Here is a 23963-nt window from a genome sequence, read left to right on the forward strand (position 1 = left end):
TCCGTGTGAAGCCGGGGGTGACAACGGGAGAGACCAGAGCTAGGCAACAGACGGGCCCCACAGGACGTCGGGACGTTCTGCCCCAGCACGGCGGCAGCCAGAGGACGAAGGGGTACAGCCGAGAGCCTTGGCCACAGTGGCATATGGAGGAGAGAAGGGATGGCTCGTGGCTCTCACAGATCAGCACGGTGGTGCCCCGGTCAGTAGGAGGAAAGACAATGGGTCCACGTCCAATCCGAGGGAGCTGACAGGCAGGTGGAGGTCAGCAGAAAGGTGAGGGCAGGAAAAAGCAGAAAGGCCGATGTCTTCAGCCCAGAAAAGGCTACTGGGATCCCTGGAAGCTGAGGAGATCCCCAAGGGAGAGAGCAGAGAGGGGGCACCACATTGTGGCCGGCAGAATCTCATAAAACAGCAGGCCAGGTTTCCTGCCTGACCTCCCAGCCTTCTGGGAGAAGAAAAGAAACCCCATTCCTTCACAAACCAGGGGCCTGCCTTGGAGGGAAGGGGAGACAGCTCCATTCCATCTCTCCGAGCCATTCTGCCAAGTCCCTAGCAAGGTCGCCTGCCTTAGCGGGAGAGGAACGCCATGCTTTCAGCTCTTCTCCTCTAGGCCAGTGATGGCAAACCTTTTAGAGACCGAGTGCCCAAACGGCAATCCTCACACCGCATGGAGCCCCCCTACCTCACCCCAGACAGGGGAGGGAGGCAGCGCTCCCATTGGGCTGCTGGGCATCGGGAGGGGGAGGGGAGCAGTCCCTCTACCACGCATGTCATAGGTTTGCCAACATGGCTCTAGGCTAAACTAGTACCCCGGGCCCAGAGAGAAGTCTACCCCGAGGCCAGAAACCAACCTGAACTATTCCCAGATAATGAACAGCCATCCTATGCCCGCCCCCTGCCCATCCCTGGAGTTCTGAACTCTCGGGAGTCAGTGTTCAAACCCTCATCTCCACCCTCTTTCGCTCCATCTCCTCTCCGCCTCAGCGTTCCATTCTAAAGCTACCCATCCCTCCCCTGCGCTCTCAGAAGGGCGGCTGCATAGACAGACTTTCACCCTGAAGCTTCTGCTTTCCCTTTCCCTCCCTCTCCTTGGGTCTTCAGGCCCCCTCAGCGGCCTCTGTCACAACTGAATACAACAAAGGCAACTCATTTTCAGTGGTCCAAGTTGAGCCCATTTCCCTCTTGGGTGTTCTGTGTGCTTGTGGGACAGTGATCCCCAAGTTTAGGAGGGGAATATTTTGGGCCAATTGTTCTTATTAACACCACCTTCGTCAATGTGTTTTTATTGACTGATCGTTAAGAGGTGGGCGCTCATGAACTTAGGAGGAGGAGGGTGTAAGGGAAGCCCTCCCCACCCCAGTGAAAAGGGGACCTGACTCCTAGATGGACATATGAGGCGGAGGAATGGCCCAGAAATAGAGGTGGGGAGGACAAAAGTGAAATGTGTTCAGATGGGCTCACCATACTGGCTGGGTTTTTTCTCCTTAGATACTTCTTTCTTTGTTGTTAATAAGGAAAGGGATGGAGGCAGGGGGAAAGAGGGTGAGAGGGAAATTCACATTGTCGCTTTTTTATTTTTATTTTTACAAGAGACAGGAAGCTCGGAGGTTAGAGAGATGGGAAAGGAAAACCATCAACACCCACCACCACCACCTGAAATGTTCTACTCCCAGCTCCAAATGTTAAGACAAGGAACATTTGGAACCAAGAACCCCTGGATGCCATAATCTCATAAAAATGGGCAGAAAACCTGGAAGCCTTTGGCGGCCTAGCCCCCATTTGCATCTTGTCCACAAGTTACCAGCATGCCACGAAGAAGACTAGTCCATTCAATACTTTGCTTCCTCTCCAAAATAAAAGGTCACCAGGACCAGGCTTTGCTTCCAGGGCCAGCTGTGGATAATATGGAGCCCTACTGCTAGTGAGAGCGCCAAGTCCTGCCTCAAGTGCCTGTCCTAAGACAGGCCTCCCTCCCCAGAGCTTCCTCAACATAACACAATGGCAGAAAGAGGGGTTGGTCATTGTCCAGGGGAGTCTATAAGCTCCCATCACACAGCCAAGATAGCCTCAGAACGGAAAACACTGTTTCGCATTGCTAAAAACCTCGGGTTTCATCTTACATGTATTCACACGACCATTTTCCTGTAAAGTTGGCATGCTTGGAAGTAACATTCCTTTAGGCTTTCTCAAACTGTTAACATCTGCCTATAATACACGATCCAGCAAATTAAATAAAAACCACCCAAAAGAGCGATCAGGTCACGATTCATTCCCAGAAGACCCAGCTCTTAACAGTCTTGGGATACTGGGCAGAAAAACAAAACCGAGCCTGGCAGGAAGACAACTGAAGACAGGGAGACCTTCCGAAACCTTTTTCCCTCTGAATAATTCCATCTTAAAAGAGAAGATGAGGCAGAGCAGCCTTCAAGAACAAGTATAACAGGGTTCATGTTCAAGCTGGCCAACTCCAGTTCTCTCCACTCTTCCACAGACAGGCCCGGTCCCCTGTTCCTTTGCCCCCTCTATCTTACCCCTTCCACTAACTTGTTCTGAAACAACTTGGGGACGAGTACTTGGGCAGAACAAGACACAAAGCGTCCATTCTATCCTGCTCTCTCCACTAATCACTGCAGGCCTTTACTAAATAACACCATTTTCTTTCTCTGAAAAATTCCTGTTTTGACAGACTGGCATGGAAAATAACACATTTAAGTGTTTTGCAAACTTAAAGCAATTACATAAATGAGAGCTATTGACAGACACTTTCGGCCACATGGAAGGATTTTCCAAAAGTGTGAGAAATCAAGCCGGGCTTTCAAACCAAATAACCAAGAGAAGTGGAATTCTGCAGCTTCTGCACAGCTCAGGAAGGACAGACAGACGGGGCAGGGCTAGTGGGGGATGAGGGGGCGGCAGAACACCTCCCAACCTCAAGGAGGCCTCCAGTTCGTAACCACTGTGTAGGAGATGTCAATAGCCATCCCTGCTCCGGCCTGCCTGATGGGATCATCCAGAGCACAGGAGAGGGCAGAACCCAAGGACTCCACACACGCAGATCGCAGGTCGTTTCTTTTGAGCAGAGAAGAAAAGCCAAGGAAGCTAGAAATAAGATGAGCGCCCAACCGTGCAGGAGCTTGTGGGGGGCCCGTCGTCCCCTAGAAATCCATTCTTTTCCATATGGTGAAGCAGCCACAGAAGGAGAACTGCAGCTTGGGAAAAGCCCAAGAGGCTATCCAAAGGCGCTGGGAGCTCTCCCCTCCGTGGCTCCCATTCTCCCTCTCCAGCCCTGGCCCAAATCCCCTTACCCATCTCCTCTTCTCTGCCTCCTCATACCCGCTAGCATCGAACGGCACCGCCTTCTGAGTGCTGCCGGCGGAGCGTGGTCGTGCAACGGCAAGGAGCCGGGCGCCAGCCCGATGTGCAGGAGGATCCGTAAGGAAGGCCAACGGGCTGGAGAGGCCTTTGGGGTCACGTTGCCGTGCCCAAAGTCTATGTGCTCACAGAAGTGACAGACGGGCTCTGAAACCAAATGAAGGGGAGGTTGCTAGGGTCAGACCCGCACTTCAGAAATGCTCTGGGAAGGCCTCGAGGCAAAGAACGCAGCGTGATGGAGTAGAGTCACCTCCCAATAAAGAGCGGTTGAAGGAAATGGAGCAAAACGGAAGGACGCCGGGTCACCTAGGTTTCCTCAGCACAGCAGAAGTCCCCAAAGTCATTGTCTGCGTTTTGTGGGTGCCAGGAGAAGCAGCCTGCCCAAGGGGCTAGAGATCTGACTTGGGAACAGCTGGGCCCAGTCTTTCTGTTTCTAACGTGCCCACGCCGTGTAACTTTACCAAGGAAAGAGTCCATTCTCCCCCCAAGAATTCATCTCCACTCTGCATCCACATCATCATCATCATCATAATCCACATAGGACACGTAGGACTAGCTCCGCTCCCGGTACAGTAAGGGCTGGGGTCAGCCCTGAACCGTCTGGAATTCACCCCCCTCATGTGTCTGCTCAGAACAGCAGAGAATCTGCTTTCTAAAAAGCAGAAAGTAAAATCTATAGTAGTACAATGAAGCCAATCACATTAAAACGCAATTATCTAAAAACTCCCGTAAGCTGTTGCCCAAGAAGCGGTCTGGACTGTGCATTCAGAAGTCACCCTAATCACCTAACGGAGGGGAGCGCCCCGGAGCCCGCAGCAGCACCAGCACCAAGGGGCGTGCTTTGAGCCACACAATGCCCAATCAAGCTTACTCAGCGGGCACAGACCATTCGGATCCAGCTGCGCTCACGACGGGCCTTTGGGAAGAGTCCGGCCGAGAGGCTAGGCCAGAAGAGTAGGCCTGGCCAAGCCAGAGAGGCTTCAGAGGCGAGCGTGCAGTGAGACTCTATGGCTGATCAGTCAACGGGCGTATGCCGGGCGCCTCCTCTGTGCTAAGCCCCGGGCATGCCAAAAGGAGGCCAAGGACAGTCACTTCCTCCAGGAGCTCACAAGTCTGGTGGAGAGCGGCGGGCCAAGAGCCGCGCACAGGGCACAGTGAAGGAAAGGATCAGAGGGAGGCCCGAGCGTGAAGGGGAGTTGGAAGAGGCTTCTTGAGGAAGGGGACATCTTCACTGGGACTTGAAGGAAGCCAGGGAGGTGAGCACACGGACACAAGGCAGGCGGGGCTCAGCGTGAGATCAGCTTGGGGGGGATGAATTTCTATCCACATAAACTCCCAAAGACTGAGGAGCAGAGGGGCAGCCGCGTCGCCCGGTGGAAGGAGGGTCCAAGAATGCAGAAATCCCTTATCCAAGTCCCCACATTGTGGTCATCTCCAATGATCCATTAACTCTTGCAAGCTCCTAACTGCACTGCCAGTTTGCCCTTCAATGCCGCCCTGTGCATCTGGCCCGTGAGGTCTTCTCTCTGGCTGTCAAAACTTGTCAGACACGCACTGTGCAAGTTTCAGGCCTGCTTTTAGACCTAAAAGATCCCTTTTCAATATCCCTGTCAAGCTGACTCCACAGTCACAGAGAGGCATAAATATCGCACGGCAAATAACTCGATACTCCAGAAGAGCGATGAATTCTGAAGGCTGATATTTTCTTCAGCAAGGTAGACCACAACCCTTCCAACAACCCAGTAGGTGATTTCATGAATGATTGTGGCCAAAAACGAAATCACCTGCCAGCCAGCTTCTCAGTGCTTCTCATCAGCCCCAAACAAAAACTTTCCCACTCCAGAAGGAGCTATCAAAGCCCACACTCCACTGGCACTGCTTTCAAGAACCCCTGGCTACCCCCATGCCTCTATGAGGCATCAGAGTGGGACACCCATGTCTATTATTGCCTCAATTACTATTTGGGTTTTGTAATGGCTTCTGGTCAAAAGCAATAAAGATCCAACCTGATTGTTTTAATGAATTATGACTAGTAGAGACTGTGGCCATCAGATACCTCATTTCCTAATTGAAAGCGATGGTGGAATCGCAATATCTCAGAACTGGAAGAGACTTCAGTGATCACTGAATCTAAACACTGCCTGGGGGAAAATCCCCTCTATTCCCTGCCCAGCAAGTGCTGGGAAATTACCCATCAGTCTTTTTGCAACTTCCACTTAATGATAAATGTTTTACCTTAGGAAACCAAGATGTTCATAGCACACAGAATTCCCCCCAAACTCCAGGTCCTTTGGAAGAGGAACCTATTGTTAAGCATTACAGACATTTCTAGGAAACCTTTATCCCAAGGTGCTAGGCTCAAGTTGACAGAAAAGCAGAAGAAAGTAAAACAAAGGAAACCCAGTAGGAATCCTGTGATCAAACATCCACTACCCCAGGAGCACCCATACATCAACAAAGTGCTGATTGTTACCTTCCTCTAAACAATTAAGAATTAGAACTATTCCTTGGGGGAAGTTAATGTTGAATCGGGATATCACTGAAAAATCAGTTTCCCGTTTTGCCACGCCTCAGCATCTTGTTTATCTGTAAAGAAGAACATGGTAGGTAATGGAGTCAGAAACTGCCCTTAGCTGGCACTGGTAGGTGAACTAAGCTGATGGCCAATGGCCTGGCCTGGGTGGGGGAGCCAGTAGGGTGACAGAAGCACAGGGGGCTCAGGAAAGTATGGGGGTCCGGCTACAAGGCAGGGAGGAAAGGGGGGGTTGGCCTCCTCCTAAGACTTTCCTCTTCCCATCAAGTGGTGTGGGAAGAGTTGAGGTCTCTGATCAGGGCCACTTCCTGCATGCCTGTTTTCCTATCACAGGTGTCCTGGGGAGAGACTGAGTGATAACATCACAGGGGGCACAAATGAGCATGTCCAGGAAGTTGGGTCTCTCTTTCTCACCCAGCCTAGCAGTTTGCTTTTCTGCCTCTCTTCGGCCCAGCTCTCTGCCTAGCTGCTCCTGTTCTTTTGGCATCTATTTGGACTGTGAGGGAGTCCACTGGCCAGTTAGAAATCGAAGAGGCCAATTAATAAATTAACTTGAATTCCATACGCAGGCTCTAGAGAATTTCATTCATTACATCCTAAAAGCAAGAGTACATAAACGTCATCCCTGCCAAGCTACAAGCTCCTCTGAGATAGCGCCCAAATTTTGTTCATTTATTTATCTCCCACCCACCCCCATTCCTCTCTGCCAGCATCCAACAGAGGACCTTGAGCACATCAGTTGAAAATTTAATTGTCAAATCAAACTTATTCCATTTCAAAGCACTTTAAGATGTGGCAGAGATCATTACATCTTCCTGATGGAAGTTCAAAAGTCAGGTGGGCAAATCAGGCTCGGACAAGGCTTATACTATAACACATATGGTGCCATGGAAACAGAAGAAGGAACTCTGACCCCAAATGTGCTCTCACATCCCCTCTTACAGACATTCCCTTTAAAAGAGTTCAGGGGAAAAGAAAAGAGAAGAATTTCCCTAAATGGCTTCGTAATGAAGCCCCCGACCTCGGAGGAGGCCTTACTGAGCCCAAACCTTCCCCCTTTCTGTCTTTCCTGCCCCAAGGCTCAGGCATCAGAAGCTCACAGGGCCAGGGCTGGAGGGAGCTCAGAGGACATCTAGTCTGGGGCAGAGCCAGGCTGGCAACCACATTGCATGGGACAGCTTTGGAGCTTCAGCAGACAAGGAAAGGCCTCTTTCTTCTCTACCGCACCACGGGACGGCACCAGAACAAAGGGGGAACGTTTAGGGAAAGGAACCAGAGACCATCCATTAGTGACAGCAGCCGGAGAGGCAGGCGTGACTATGGGATGGGCCTTCCCACCACACATTCTGGGCTCTGCGGCTTGTAGTTTAAAAAACCTGTTTCTCAGTTGTTTCAGCAAATCACCCTGGCTCAACCAGGACAAATCCCCATCTCCTGGCCTTCCATCCCCTGCAGGCTTTCTTCCCATTACCAGCTCCTAAGGAGCCGCAAGAGTCCCCCTTCTTCGAATTCTTTGGTTCTAAAGTTTCTACTTCCTTCTCGGGAGGACGGACGGGGATTTCCTTTTTCAAGCTAGGAGGAAGGAGGACTTCTCCAACCAGCCGCTACAGCTGAAGGCCTCTGGGTGGCACAAACCAGTTTCCTGGTTTCTGTCTCTCCTGTGAACATGGGTCATGCAGGCACCAGCCAGGATGATCGAATTGGACCTGGAAGGCACCTTGGAGGCCACTGAGGCCAACTCTCACGTGCCGTCGTCACGCAGCCTTTTCTAGGAGACTAGAAAGGAAATCCCCTACCTCCAGGGGCAGCCGGGGCCACTCTTCCATCACACTGGTAGGAAGTTTTCTGGTCCTCGAGCTAAAATCTGTCTCTTTGCCACACCCACCCTTGGCCCCTCCCGCCTCCCTCCCCTGGCAGACAGCGAGCAAGCTCTCCCTCAGGCGTCTTCCCTTCCTCCTCTAATTCCTTCAGCCAGGCCTCAGAGGCTTCGAGCCTTCCTTCTCCTGGGGCTTTCCCGCTCAGCCCTGCCCGCCCAGAGCGCCCGACTCCCCACGCGGTCTGCTCCTTCTCCCCTCATCCTACACTCCCTATGTGGCTGCCAGGTCCCGCCACGGACTCGAGGCTCGGAGTTTTCTTGCTGCCCTTTATTTCCACCACGGCATCCTCCCGCCTGGAAGCACCGCAGCAGCCGTGACAGAGCGCACGGGCAGGAGTTCGTGCCTCTGTCCCGAGAGAAGGGCGCTTCGTCCTGTCTGGGCTCAGGCCTCTTCATTCGCGGCGTCGGATTTGTGGGGCGGCCTTTGTTCATCTGGGGCTCCTGACTGGATCTCCTCAGGCCCTCTCTTGCTCTCTCCCTGCTGATCGACCATTTCTATCACGTTCCCCCCAGGACAGAGGAGCCTGTTCTCCGGGGGGGGGACCAACCACAAACAAAATTAAATTTGAGTAGCTCTTCCTTCTCCATTCATCCATTAGCATGTTTCTCATCCATCCTCCACAACTGTCATTGCTCTTCTCTCTCTTTTTTTTTAACCCTGACCTTCCATCTTGGAGTCAATACTGTGTAGTGGCTCCAAGGCAGAAGAGCGGTCAGGGCTAGGCCATGGGGGTCAAGGGACTTGCCCAGGGTCACACGGCTAGGAAGTGGCTGAGGCCAGATTGGAACCCAGGACCTCCCCTCTCTAGGCCCGGCTCTCCATCCACTGAGCCACCCAGCTGCCCTTGTCATTGCTCTTCTTAACAAAACCACTAAACACCAAATCTTTGTCATCCTTAGCACGCCTTGCTGGCCACGGGACTTTAGGAAGACCCCACACATTGAGACAGACCACACATTTGGTCCAGGTCCCTTGGGTTTAAAGCACCAAAATGTCTCTTCCCAAGTCCCTGGCAAACATGCCCCTTTAATTTAGAGGGCCATGGAGAAAAAGGGCTTACTAATCCACCGTATTCCCACCAGCTGGGCACAGAATTGGCCTGGACTAGCTTTTGGAGAGACAGCATGTTTCCCCTCTAGGACCTCAAAAACACCCCTTTGGGGTTTATGGTTCAAAAATGTGCCCGCCCTCAGCAACTCAGACAGTCCTCCGACTTCACTGCTTCCCCTCTTCAGAGCAGTGACTTCAACATCTATATGGAGCAATTAAGGAAACCAACCTGGCTCCACAAGGAAAAATCCCCATCTACTGGCTTTTTGCATCCAATGAGACTTCTTTCCATTACGGACTCCTAATGAGTCAGGGCCGCCTTCCTCAAAATTTTTGGTTCCCAAGTTTTACTAGCTAGTAAGGAACTATTTTCCCTACTTTTCAGAAGAGACTTTTGGCACCAAACCTTTCTCTTTTTTTTGGCACGTATGATTTTCAGAAATGATTCTTCGCCATCTCCCTTCTGTCAGTTGTCATTCCCAGAACCCCAACTTCGAAGCCAATGGCTCACCTCAGCAGGTCCTCCCATATCTTCAGTATGGTGTTTCTCTTCTCCTCCTCCTTTCTTTCTTTCAAAAAAAAAAAGACTTCCCCTCTGTCTTAGAATCAATACAAAGTAACGCAGAAGAGTAGTAAGGGCTAGGCAATGGGGGTGGGTGACTTCCTAGGGTCACTCAAAGAAGTGTCTCAGGCCACACTGGAACCCAGGACCTCCCATCACTAGGCTTGGCTCTCAATCCGCTGGGCCACCCAGCTGCCCCCACTACCAGTAACTTTCTAATGTGCCAATTTCTCTCTTTGCCCCCCAACTACCAAAGCTGCCGTCCACATTTCCCAAGACCTCCAATGACTCGGTTCCTCCCCTTTATGCAGCCATCAATTCCCTACCCTAGATCCAAGCTCCGAGGCCAGCTCTGCCACTTCACTCCCTTTGCCATTCAGCCACAAAATGTCACTTTCTTGGTCTCTGGACTAGATAGGATTTCATTAGCGTAAGGATCTCCCGCCCAGATCAGTAACCAGGAAGATGTCGGATCTCTCAGGCCTGCCTGCACCACGGAAGAGGTCGGCTGGCCCAGTCTATGATAGCAGCAGCAGGCCACGACTCAGGCCTCGCTCTCCCTTGGCTCACACGCAGGGCCGCTGGATGAATGAATGGATGCGCTGCCCTGCGCGCTGGAGACCAATCTCTGCTTCAGATGTTGAGTGCAGACCACCGGGGGAGAGAGAGAGAAATGTGGATTTGGACTTGGCCTCTTCCAAAAACACACTCCAAATTTCAGCGTGGCTCTCCCCACCCAGGCGGGCCTTTTAGTCAGCCTCTGGCCGCTCTGTGAGTGGCGTCTGCTCTGCTCTAGCTCTCAGGTCGCTGTCAGTAAGCACCTTCATCTCGCTCCTTGGCCACAGCCGACATCATTCCCGACTTCTCCTCCTCCCCAGAGGCCAAAGAGAGCCTCTGAAACGGATGTCTCAGGAGTCACGGGGCACCTCCTGCGCGCCCCTCTACGTCTCTCCCCAGTGACCCCCCTTCTCTGGCTGCCACGCTAGCTCTCCCCGAGCTCCAGTTTCTCTCGGATCGCCTCCGCTCTAGAGGACCCTTTGGGGGGGGGGGGGGGTCCAGGGTCACACACCCAGTCTGGGTCAGAAATCGGCCCTGGAGCCAAGTCTCCCTGGCAGAGGCCAGCGAGCTCACTCTCTCTTATGGTGTGCTGACTCTACTCTCATTTTTTAGCAATTAATCCCTCGAACAATTCATTTCTCATGACTCCAACCATCACCTTTATGTTAATGATTCCCAAAACAATTTCTTAGACTAAAACCAGCTCTGCATTTCCAAACTTCTACAGGCCATCTCTAATAAGTCCGGTTTTAGTAAAAAGAATGTAAGTTCCTTGAGGACAGGGAACCCTCTGCAGCTGGGTGGCTCGGTGGATTGAGAGTCAGGCCCAGAGACAGGAGGTCCTGGGTTCAAATCAGAACTCAGACACTTCCTAGCTGTGTGACCCTGGGCAAGTCATTTCACCTCCATCGCCTAGCCCTTACTGCTCTTCTGCCTTGGAACCAATACACAGTAGTGATTCTAAGATGGAGGGTGGGGTTTAAAATATATTTTAAAGAATGAATACTATGGTATTGGTCCCAAAGCAGACGGGCTATAAAGGGTTAAGCAATGGGAGTTCAGTGCCTTGCCCCGGTCACACAGCTAGGAAGCGACTGAGGCCACATCTGAACCCAAGACTTCCCTCCTAATCCACGAGACGGCCTAGCTGCCCCGTGAGCAGACGGTCTTATTTTCTTGGGTTTATATCAGCAGCACTTAGCACTGCGTTTAATAGAGGCTCTCTCTTCCCATCCCACAATCACTTCCAGCTCAGTAAGTCTGGATTCATCCTCACCTAAGGCGAGTCCTTTCTCCCCCCTTTCCCGCGTCACCTACTGTCATGACCACCCCCATTCTTCCAAGGTCAACCCACCAACGTGATCCTCCTTCTCCTTTACCCCCAAGTTAGGCCACCAAGTTGGAGCGGTTCCTCCTCTCTCCACTCCCACATCTGCACACGTGGTTCTCTGCTCTGGCTCAGCGTTCCGTTCATCCGACAATCCTTTATGTTCGAGGCCCGGCACGCAAACACCGCATTCGTGTCGCCCCTTTGCATCTTCACATCATGCTTCATTTCCCACTGCTGCTCTTCCCACCCAAGCTCAGGACACGTCTCTCTCTTGGGCGACTAGCCGGCCCCCCTTCCTTCCCTTGTCTTGGCCCTTCTGAGCCCAAACCACCTCCAACGGTAGCTTCACCTCAAGGACATGCAATGACTAACTTGGGACCCAGAGAATCACCAGAAGAAAGAGGCCATGGAGACCGAACACGCCGCAGCTGTGCTGGCGCTGGCGCTGGCGCTGGTGCTGGCACTGGCGCTGGCACTGGCACTGGTACTGGCACAGGTACTGGTGCTGGCACTGGCACTGGTGCTGGCGCTGGTACTGGAGCTGGTGCTGGCACTGGCACTGGCACTGGCGCTGGCACTGGTACTGGCGTTGGTGCTGGCACTGGCACTGGCGCTGGTGCTGGTGCCGGCACTGGTACTGGTGCTGGCACTGGTACTGGCACTGGTACTGGTGCTGGCACTGGCACTGGCGCTGGCACTGGCGCTGGTGCTGGTGCTGGCACTGGTACTGGTGCTGGCACTGGCACTGGCACTGGCACTGGAGCTGGTACTGGTGCTGGCACTGGCGCTGGCACTGGCGCATTTCCTCTAACTTTTGTGAAAAGAAAAGGCAGGGCACGGGGAAGCGATCAGTAAGCAAAGGCATGAATCAAACTTCTTTTAAAGCTCTGGGGAATTCTGAGGACTGCAAATTCAATGTGAAGAGAAACCCAACGTGCAAGGAGGGAGGTGACACGCTCAAGAGTCGGTCCTCTCATCAGACCTGCAGCTCGAGTCCTGAGGCACTAAGAGAACGTCCAGAAGAAAGCTTCAGGATCAGGAAAGAGGTTCGAGAACACGCCTGGACAAGGGCTGACTGAGGAACTGTGCGCATTTGATCTGGAGAAGAGTCAGTGGAACACAAGAGTTCCTAAAGTCCCTCAACAGTTGTCATGACCAAGAGGTGTGAGACTTGTTGCCCCGGGCCTCAAAGGGTGTTTCAGAAGAGCACATTTAAGCTAGATGTAAAAGGAATGTCCCTAATAATGGCAGCTTTCTTAAAATGGAATGGGCCGTTGACATTCCCTCTCCCTATCCCTATTGGACTAGATGACCCTCTAAGGCCCCTTCTGTAAGATTTAAATTAATATCAATAACTCCAAGGATTCTTTATAATCACTTGAAGTAGAAGAAATAAAAGGACAAAAGTAAAAGCCCGAGTTAAAGCCAGCTTTCCCAGCCGTGATCAGGGAAAAAGAGAGAGCGAAAGGTGGGGCTACCCAAAACATATCTTCCCTATGTTCGTTTGTAACATAGATACGTAAATGGGATGCTGGGAGAGCGAGTCCCTGGGGAGAAAATCCTAATTGCACACTCCCAACGATATTTCCCACAAGACCTCAAGATATGGATCTAATTGCATTTGAATCAATATTTCAATTCCAATGAGAAGTGAGGCATGACAAAATGAAGAGGGAGGAGGAGGATTGAAATGGAGAAGACAGTTGTGGAAATGCCTAATTTATTTATTTTTTTTGAAAATTTTATTTAGTCAATTTAGAACATTATTCCTTGGTTACCAGAATCATATTCTTTCCCTCCCTCCCCTCCCCTCACCCCTTCCTGTAGTCGACGCGCAATTCCACTGGGTATTCCATGTGTCCTTGAACCTATTTCCATGTTGTTGATGTTTGCACTAGAGACTACATCAAGAGTCCCCACACTTTACACAGGGGGCCGGTTCACTGTCCCCCAGACCGTTGGAGGGCCGGACTATAAAAAACAAAGAAACTGTACACAGCTGTCTGGGAGAGTGGAGGCTGCAGCGCTGGCTGGGATGGGCCTGTCCCACCTTGCACAGGCCCATCACTGCCACCTCTATATATGCCGTATACACTGTGCAGAATCCCCTCCCCCAGATCGCCACTCCCCATGCTGACATCTTCCATCATGCAGCCACATAACCCTTTGTGCAGCGCCTCGTTCTCGTTCAGTTACTCTCAGAACAAGGCGCCCTGCAAAGGATGATGTCACCGGAAGTAGTGCTGTACGTGAGCCACGCCACGCTTTGTGGCACCCCCATATACAGTGCTCCTCCCACTGACCACCAATGAAAGAGGTGCCCCTTCCAGAAGTGCGGTGGGGGCTGGATAAATGGCCTCAGGAGGCTGCATGTGGCCCGCGGGCCATAGTTTGGGGAACCCTGTTCTACATCCCCAATCATATCCCCTCGATCCATGTAATCAAGCAGTTGTTTTTCTTCTGTTTCTTCTCCCAGTCTTTTTCTCTGAATGTGAATAGTGGTTTTTCTCCTAGATCCCTCTAGGTTGTTCAGGATCACTGCATTGCCACTAATGGAGAAGTCCATTACATTTGATTGTACCACAGTGTATCAGTCTCTGTGTACAATGTTCTCCTGGTTCTGCTCCTCTCACTCTGCATCACTTCCTGGAGGTCATACCAGTTCCCATGGAATTCCTCCAGTTCATTATTGCTTTGAGCACTATAGTATTCCATCACCAACATATACCACAATGTGTTCAGCCAGTCCCCAATCGAAGGGCATCCTCTCCTTTTCCAATTTTTGGCCACCACAAAGAGCGCAGCTATGAATATTCTTGTACAAGTCTTTTTCCTTATGATCTCTTTGGGGTACAAACCCAGCAGTGCTATGGCTGGATCAAAGGGCAGACAGTTTTTTAGTGCCTTTTGGGCATAGTTCCAAATTCCCCTCCAGAATGGTTGGATCAGTTCACAACTCCACAGCAATGAATTAATGTCCCAACTTTGCCACATCCCCTCCAGCATTCATTACTTTCCTTTGCTGTCATGTTAGCTAATCTGCTAGCTGATACTTCAGAGTAGTTTTGATTTGCATTTCTCTGATTATAAGAGATTTAGAACACTTTTTCATTTGCTTATTAATAGTTTTGATTTCTTTATCTGAGAATTGCCTATTCATGTCCCTTGCTCCTTTATCAATTGGAGAATGGCTTGATTTTTTGGTACAATTGACTTAGCGTTTTTAAATGTGAGTAATTAGACCTTTGCCAGAGGTTTTTGTTATGAAGATATTTTTCTCAATTTGTTGCTTCCCTTCTAATTTTGGTTGCATTGGTTTTGTTTGTAGGGAAGTGCCTAATTTAGAAAAGATAGCAAGAGTAGCTTCAGAGAGTACGCTAAGAGAGAGGACTTCATGCTATAACTGAGATGGTAGAGACTGGTAGACTCGCCAGAGTTGAAATCCAGCTGCTATATGAGTGGGTCTTTCCAACCTGTGAGCCAACTCTGCTTAGGAAGGCTTTCTCCATACACCTGGTAAATGAGACCCTAATGCCTGGAGTGGTTTAAGTTTGGATTACTTTCTTTAACTCTTTTAGAACTAGTTTGAAATTCCTGCTAGTAAAAGAAACTGAGTTTAGATGACCTGAAAAGTTCCCAGCCAAACTGACGAAGAAGCCTAAAGGTAAACAAGGTAGAAGATATCAACTATATATCCCACAATGATCCTTGTGAGTGAGATCAGATGAGAAGACAGAATGAGGTTGACAGTTACAGGCAGTTTCCTCCTTCTTATCCTCCAGCCCTTACCCAATGTTCTCTAATAAACAGTGCCAAAGACCAACCTATAGCAATCTGGGCACATTCTAAAAAGAGCCTGCTTGCTCACATCTTCCCCAAAATGTAACAACAGTTCATACTGTTCTGTTTTGTTTTAAATCAAAATGTCTTCACTTTCAGTTCTTGCATGTTAAAGCTTCTGTTTGTTGAAACAGAGTACTTCAGTGTCGAAAATAATTTCAAAGAATGATTTGCCAAGGAAAGTCCCCATGTATAATCCCATAGATAATGAACCCTTAGGACCATCCAGGGCTGACTCTAATGCCAGATTTCTCCCATAATCCACAAAGATTCTATCACTGTTTTTCCTAAAATAAAGGCTTTAAATTGCTCAAATGTTTCCCAGCTTACCTCCTATTTCTTTTTTCTTTCAATAAACTTTAAACCCTTACCTTCTATCAATACTGTGTATTGGTCCCAAGGAAGAAGAGTGGTATGGGTTAGGCAATAGGAGTTAAGTAACTTGCCCAGGGTCTCACAGGTAGGAAGTGTCTGAGGACAGGTTTGAACTCAACCCCTCCCTGTCTCTGGGCCTGGCTCTCAATCCAGTGACCCACTTAACTGCCCCCTTACCTCCTACTTCTTATCTGTCTACAAAGTAGAACCACTCAATCAAAGTTCTCTCATATTCACCATTCAACAAGAAAACTGAGTTTTCTTGCTCAGTTTGGTATTATTTTTATCAGGTAAGAACTCCCTAAGCTTTCTCTTAAAAGAATATCAGAATTCCTGAAAGCTATTTTCAGGGAGTACTCTCAACTAACTTGAGGGGAAACTAGAAACAGATTTCTCTTGCCTTTTTCCAAAACTTCCCCAACATCGTTCAGTTCTGGCAGGTCCTGACAAAATCCCCTCTCCCCATACACCCTCACAGGGAGGGGAATTTGGATCAAGAACACTGCCAGCTTCTAGTTGCCTTAGGCAAATTTCCAAACCCAGATCAAGTCCATGAGGTTAAACATTTCTCAGTGACGCAGTCTTCCTCAGAGGGAGGAATAAGGAAAAGGTCCAAAAACTATTCTTTCCAAAGCAATTTAGAAAAACAAAAAATAAACAGAAGCCAATTCAAGTCTTTGTCTCGTTACAGAGAAATGAGTGAAGCTAAAACATTGCTGTGTCCACTACAGGTAAAAAATGTTGGAAGATGGGAGGAGAGGTGGCTACAGAAACCTATGGTTGATCTAAGCAATGCATTCATCTCTAGAGCATAAACATATCCTAAGATTCTCAGTCATTATATAAGTGGAAAAAGTCTAGAATGAAATAAAAGGATGGAGAGCGATGGGGTAGAACATTCTAAAATTGAACAAACATGCTGGGTGTGGAAATCCACATATAACTCACATCATGTGGACTGTGTGTGTAAAGTGGGAAAGAATGCACATAAATCTGTACGCATACATAAAATACACACGTAGCTATACATACGCATATATACACACCAGAAGTTTTCCTGGAAGAATATCAATTTTCTGGACTCCTGGTACATTACTTAGCCTATTCTAAAAGACCATTACATCAAGTCCAATTCTTTTAGGAAATGAACTGCCCTATTAAAACAATTTCAAGACTGGCCCAATGATGACAGTATTTCTCCTCTACATTTATACACTGCTCATCAATGCATTCACACACATTTTTTCATTTAACTATCATAACAATTGTGTGAGACAGGCCGGGCAGATATTATTGTTGTTGTTCTTACTATTTGAAAGATGGAGAAACTCAGATCCAGACAGATTAGGGTTTTGCTCAAACCCCAAAGCTCCTTCCATAACATCAGGCAGCTGCTCCGTTTGGAGGGTGTTCACAAAAAGACGTCAACTATACTTAACTTGTGTTCAAAAGCATCGCTCGCCTTTACACTGGCAGTGAGATAGATGATGTCGGCTGTTAGTCACAGACTACAAAAGCAAAAGCCAGAAGGAAACTCAGCAATCCTAACATCCAAACTTCTCATCTTATCAATAAAGAAAGAAACAGAAGTCCAGGAATGAAATGATCTGCCTGAGGTAATATTAGAGGTAGACTTTAAACTCAGAATCATGGCTCCTGCCCCTGCATCCAATTTAATAGGCATTTATTAAGCACCTAAGAGGTACTCATCGTTTATTCCTATTTAACCCTAGCATAGCTACAAAAAGGAATTCCCTGAGAAGCTTACTGACAAACAATCCAAAAACACAGCAGTAGGACTACCCCCTTGGCATCGTATTGCCTGGAACCAAGTCACTTCCCTTCTCTAAGACTCAGTTTCCTCATATGTGAAATGATGGGGATAGGACTAGATGATTTCTCATGTCCTTTCTGCCTCTCAGTCTTAGAATCCTATAAATTCCTGTTTGAGAGTCAGTCAACAAGCATTTATTACACACCTATCATTTACCAGGCTCCATGTCAAGCAGTAGATAGGAAACTAAAGACAAAAGCCAGTCCTTGCCCTCAAGGAGCCCCCAGTCTGACAGTGGAGATGACAGGAAAGGGAGGGAAGCGGGCAAGCGTGGATGTGGAGGGTGGGACGGCACACTGCAGAGCTGGGGTGTCATGGGCCGGGAATAGCAAGGAGGTCAGTGTCACTGGATCGAAAAGCCCAGCAGATGAGTAATGTGTAAGAAGACTGGAAAGCCTGGAGAGGACCCGGGCAGCTGAGCAGAGGGTTTTTGATACAGTCACGGCAGTGATAAAAGGGTGAGGGATGGGGTCAGCCTCAGGCCGTCGGAGGCTCCACCCAGCCTGGGAACTCAGAGGCAGGGAAGGGTTGCTCTGGGCCTCGTCCCCTCATCCTGGACCCTGGCACCAGGGGGCAGTGGCAGGCAGCCACACAGCTAGTACTTGAGCCTCTCTGTGGGCGCACCTGCTGTCGTCACCAGAGCTTACTAGAAAGTCAGAGGGCTTCCGGTCCCCCCGACATTTGCATCCGCTCCTCTGCCCAGCAGTCAATGGGAGGAAGGGGTACATGCTGCGAGAGGTGCAGCACACACACCAGTCTCTTGACTCTGTGGCAAAGGCGATTCCTGTGCTGGGGTTAGAGAGGAGCCAGGTTTGAAGGGAGCATAGCTGGAGGGGAGCAGAGCGCTTCCTCCCTCCCTGTGTGGGGGCAGGGCAGGGCACAGCACTCCCATCTCTGAAAGGTTCGCCATCACTACTGAAGGGAGTCAGTTCCCTATCCACTAACCTCACTTTACAGACGAGAAGGCTAAGGCTACAGTCCTTAGATAACGTGTTGATGGTCACCCAGTGCAAGCAATCCGAACCAGGATTCAAAACAATTGAGGTCTCTTGATGCCAACTCTAGGGTATCCCCCATTATACCAATGAAGCCTGACTTAGAGGAACACGGGCCACGATTCCCAGAACGTGTGGCCATGCAGTAGAGGTTCCTTGAAGAGAAGAAAGGCTCCTTTTCTCCCTTTCCATGAGAACTAGTGTGGGAATGAGATGTGGAGAGGCTTCAAGAGAAGATGAGCGTTTCCCAACTTCATTCCTATGGTGTACGTCACGGCTGGGAAGAGCGAATTTGGAAAAAAGATACTTTCACAAGCTTCCAGAAGCCATGCCCTCGTGTCTGGGGATGACTAACCACTAAAGGCTTAGGGGGTTGATGTCATGCTGGCAGAGAACATTTCACTGGGTGAACATGTTGACTCTTGATGCAGCTACAGGGCAAAGGGACAGACATCCTGTAGAAATTGAGAAACTCGCATGCAGAACTGTAACAACACGTCGCAATTTTCATCTTAAAAGTCATGGTGAAGCAGCTAGGTGCCACCTCAGTGGAGAGAGCCAGGACCTGGGTTCAAATCTGGCCTCAGATACTTCCTAGCTACGTGACCCTGGGCAAGTCACTTAACCCTGCTTGCCTAGCCCTTGGCCCTTCTCTCTTGGAGTGTTACTAAGACAAAGTAAGGGGGGGGGGGGGTCTTTTTTGAGCCTTAACAAATGTCTCTCCACAATGAGTAGTTTATGGAAACGTCTGCTAGACTGTAACCTTTCTAACTCTTATTTCACATCATAACTCATGCACTCGACAGGAGATGCTTCCAAAAACTTCCAAAGGGCAAGAGCAGTTTGAAACTTGGTTTAAAGTAACAATAAACGCCCCAAACGATTCCGAGAAATAAGACCCTCGAGCTTTGAGCTCTACTCCAAGCACGGCCAGGCAAAGGTGTCCGACATCTTGAGTCTAGACTGTCAGCCAAAAAGATCAGGTCGAATTCCATGAATGCCACCCTCTCCAAGTGGCTAATCCCACCCTGGGATACCCTGGCCCTAGCAATACTCCAGGGGGCTCTGGGTGAGAGCCAGAGGGAAAGGCCGGTGGCAGCAGCACACAGGTAGGCTGGCAGGGCTGGACTTGAATCCCACGGTGAGGGACTAAAGTCAGGGAACTCGGAGGCGACGGCCGAAGCGGCTCTGTGCTCCAGGAGAAAGAGCTCGTTAGCCCTCAGGACAGCAGGAAACCGAGCCTCTGGCCCGAGCTCCTACTCCCTGGGGGCTCCTGGCTTGGTCGTCCTCCAAGAAGCCTTGCTACTTCCATTTCACGACAGACGGCTTGGGCATCTTTGGTCGGTGCGCTCTGGGGAGCAGAAGGAACGCTTCTCCTCCCCGCTGTACAGCGACCTCAGAGCGCCCGTGCACTCCACTACTTCAGAAGCTGCCACGGCCTGGGCGTTTTAGTCCTTAGAGAAGCACCCCGACACCGGTCACCGCGACCAGAACACAAGAGTTCATGAAGGTAGCGGGTGAGCCACTCAGCAGACCGCCCCAAGGAAAGGATCTTACTGCGAATAAAGCCAATAGGAAAGGGTTCTCAGGCATCTCTGAACTGAGGGAAGAACTGAGTAACAAGTGGGACTAAAAAGGCAGGAAGCCATGGGGGGACTCCTGAAACCTGTGCCCGGAGGCAGGCCCCAGGGGCCTCCTGGGAGTGCAGAGCCAGCAAGGACCTTCATGAACCAAACGCTGCTGCTATGAAGACACCGGGCCTTGAACTTACCGACTATGCAAAGACTCTCTGCTACGTGGGGGAATTCCTAATGCACACTTATGGCAAGAACCTCAACTGCCGGTGCCTAGTATGAGGGCCGGAGCGGGACAATGGACTTCCCTGTAATTCAAAAAGGTCACAATTCCAGTCCTCTTTGGGACTCTTTGGCGCAGTAGGCGGCGCATCATTCTCGCAAGCTGAAGGAGGGTGTGCTCTCCTGGGAGAGGCTTCTGGAGACAAAGACGCCTCCAAAACTAAATGGACGGGGGGTCGCCGGGGCCCTCCGGGTAGCCCCGGGGCTTCTGGTTCCCTGTGGACGGCCCCAAACAACCGGGCATGGGTGGGGGCGGAGGGGCGGGTATAATTGGGCAGAGATGATTGGTGCCCTCTAAAGAGCGGGCCTTTAAAGGCAGGCCCAACACCCTGGGCCGATCCAAACTCCTCCACCCCAGGTCACTCACAACACTGTAGAAAAGGGGCTCGGTGTCCCTGAGGGCAGGACCAGACCAGCCTGTGCTACGGGCACTGGCTGCGTGCTGGATGCACGCGTGTACCTCTGAGGGAAGTGGGGAGAAGGGACAGAAGGGGGGAGCAGGAGGGGGGGGAGCAAGCGCCTGAGCCCTTTTCCACACACTCGGCGGCCCCACAGAAATGCCCTTTGGAGCAGTCTGAAGCCTGGGGAATGACGTCCCTGATGCCCCAGGGAGCTGGGACTCTTCTTGCCCATCAAAAACAAAACATCCCTTGGAGCGCTTCTCGCTTATAAAACTTCTGCAAGGCTGAGCTCACTGAGGGCATTTGTGTGCAGAGGGGGGCTCCCCAGCTCTGCCAAGAACACGGGCTAACACAAACACTGCAGAGATACATTTTCATAAATCTTACAAAGAAGAAACAAAGGCAAAAATGTGAAAGGGATTTATATAAACTCGGCTGGTCAAAGGGAGCAAGCAGCTTAATGGGATGGAGTCCCTCTTGCGCCTGCATTCTTGGAAGGCAGGGGAGTGCCCGGGCTTCCCAGAACCCAGAGCATCAGCCCTGCTTCCCTGGCCGGGAGACTATCCAAAGCAAAGCAGCTAGTAGCCACTCCAAGGTCAGCATTCAGAACTTCCAAATTACCTTTTAGTAGTCACTCAATGACCAGACTAGAGCTGGGGGCAACCTATCTAGATCTGCGCCTAGAGGGCAGAGCAATGAAAACTCCTCCCCAAACCTCCAAAAGAAGAGGGTTCAGAAGCTGAGGGGATTCTCCAGGTCTGGACTATCAATGGAATTCTTTGGAGCACAGTGCTAGGCACACCACAGGCCCTCCCTTCATCTGGGCTGTACTGTATTTGAAGCGAGAACACCCAAGCGGGCAGCCCTAGGCTTGCTTGACCCGGCCTTTGGAAACATGTTCCCTGAGACGAAGGGCAAAGTACAAATCCACTCCATGAGGAAGTCAGACCCTAAGGCATCCCCAAGCACGGCCACACATAAAGGTGGCTTTGTCCTGGGAGGCTCTGGGCTCAAACACTGGCCCAATGCTTGGTCCTGGCAAACACAAAAACAAAACAAATGGGGGGGGGGGGGGGGGCGGAGCCAAGAGGGTGGAAGGAAATACAAGAAGCCATGCAAAGAACTACTAATCCCAGATGCTCCAAGCACAGCTAGGGCATGAGCCGGACCAAAGGCAGAAAAATTGAGGCCTCCGGCCAGCCCAGGCCAGCCCAGGCCAGCCCCAACGCTGTGTAGACCCTAGGAAGGGACTGAATGCCCTGAGGATGGACAAGCCTGGAGCAGGCCAGCCTCAGGCCTGAGGGGGGAGGTGTTAGCCAGTCCTAGAAGGGAGGGGAGGCCACGGGGGCTGTACCGAAAAAGGAGGAAGTTCAGAGGCCAGCAGCAGCAGCAGCAGCAGCAGCAGCAGCGTGGCTCAGATCTATCTAGCCCAGGCTTCAGAACAACAATCAAGATGGGAATGCAGGCTGAAAGGGAGTCTGCAGCAGCTCTGAACCAACTGGCGTTGGAGTTCACCTGTATCTCCTCTTGCTCAGACCCAAGCCCAGGTCAGGCTCCTGCAGGGCTCAGCCAAGGAGGGCAGCAAACAGGCTTGGCACTAAATCAGACCACTCTGAGAGCACTGAAAGTCTGCAAGTTCCCAGTCTGCCCCTAGACTAGTAGTCGTCTCTCGGTAACCGAGGATGACGATCGTCTTTCTGCGCTTTCATCCGTGATGTAGATGAGTGTGCACAAACACACTTGTGCGTGAAGGAGATTGAAATGGAAAAGACAGTCCCCCTCTCTCAGTGTTGGAAGCCTGGGTCCAGAGGCACGAAAAGTCGCTACACCTGGAGACTTCCTCCGCTGCATTGGATGGCCGTGTTGTCTTTTGTGCTCCAACACGCCCTGAGCACTCCACAGTGCTTTGCTGCGTCGCCCTCTCAGCCGTTGAACCTCCTTGTTGGTTTCTTCCACCTGCTCCGCTGAAGCAGTCTTCACATGCTCGGTGAGCAAAGCTCTGGTTCACCAGGGGTCGGCGACGACCCAAAGGCTACCCTCCCAAGGTTTGGCCGGCCTGTCGAAGCCGTTGTCCGGGGTGTGGCCGCTGCCGCATGCTAGCAGCTACTGGGAGCCACCAGTGAGAGCTGGGGGTCAGGTGGGGGTCCGAGGCTGGAGAGCTGCCCTAGGAGGGCACGACAAGCCCTCCATACCAAAGATACTACCCCTCCCTGAGCACCCCTAAGACCCTGGAATAATACAACACTCCAAGAAAGCAATAACAGGACAAGCTTCTCTCCACTTTCTGACATCAGAAAGCAGGGTGGAAGGATGTTCAAACAAAGCCAAAAATTCCCACTAAAATGATCTATTACAATGGCAGGACCCCTCAAGACACACACATAGAAGAGAATGACACCAAAACATCTACAAGCAAAGCCTCAAAGAAAAACACAGCTTGCACAAACTCAACCAGAATTCTTAGAAGAAATGAAGAATTAAAAAAATGTTTTCATAAGTGAAATGAGAGCATTTGAGGAAGAAACTGGAAAAGAAATGAGAGCTATAGAAGAACGAATTAGAAGATGAATTAACAGCTTGGCACAAGAGAACAAAACCTTGCCCAAGAAACAAATGTAACTATGAAAACAAGAATGGACCAAATAACAGCCAATGACTGCATGGGGCAACGAGAAAGATGAAGAAAAGGACTAAAAAAATAGAAGAAAAGATAAGGTATCTCATTTGACCTGGATAACTAATTGAGGAGAAAAATATTAAGGTTCAATGAACTATCTAAATACCATGACCAAAAAATGACATCACTTTCCAAGAAATCTTCAAAGAAAACTGCCCAGGTCTCCTAGAACTAGAAGGCAAGTAGAAATAGAAAGAATCCACATCACCTCCTGTAAAACTCTCCAAACGAAAATTCCTGGGAACATCATTGCCAAAATCCAGTGTTTCTGGGTCAAAGAAAAAATACTGCAAGTATCCAGAAAGAAAGAATTCAAGCACCCACAACCCACAGGCAGAATCACACATGATTTGGCAGTCACCACTATAATATGACGTTCCAGAAGGCAAAGACTACGAGTGTACAGTAAAGAATATTTCATCCAGCAAAACTGAGCAATATAGTGCTACAAAGAGTGGACCTTTAATAGAAGACTTCCAATCGTTCCTGATGAGAAGACCACCACTGCCAAGAAGCTTTGAAGTTCAGAGGAGTGAAGAGACACAAAAAGGTAACAAACAAAGAGAAGTCTAAACGAGGACATGTCCCCCGGGGGACCCTGTCACCATTGAGCTTACAGGGGGCACTCAATTAAACAAGGACTGTGAGTGCTTCTGCCACGTCCTGGTGAGTTTAAGAATGGAAAGAGAAGGGAAGAGAAATA

The 23963-nt window shown here is 50.2% G+C and overlaps 1 protein-coding gene across 2 annotated transcripts in view; it reads right to left on the reverse strand.

The window, feature by feature from the left end:
• MRTFA (myocardin related transcription factor A) overlaps window positions 1–23963 on the reverse strand; it is a 119478-nt gene that overhangs the window by 70835 nt on the left and 24680 nt on the right. The gene's annotated exons all lie outside the window — the stretch shown is intronic.

Source organism: Monodelphis domestica, chromosome 5 (genome assembly GCF_027887165.1).
Source record: "Monodelphis domestica isolate mMonDom1 chromosome 5, mMonDom1.pri, whole genome shotgun sequence".
Taxonomy (NCBI): Eukaryota; Metazoa; Chordata; class Mammalia; order Didelphimorphia; family Didelphidae; genus Monodelphis; species Monodelphis domestica.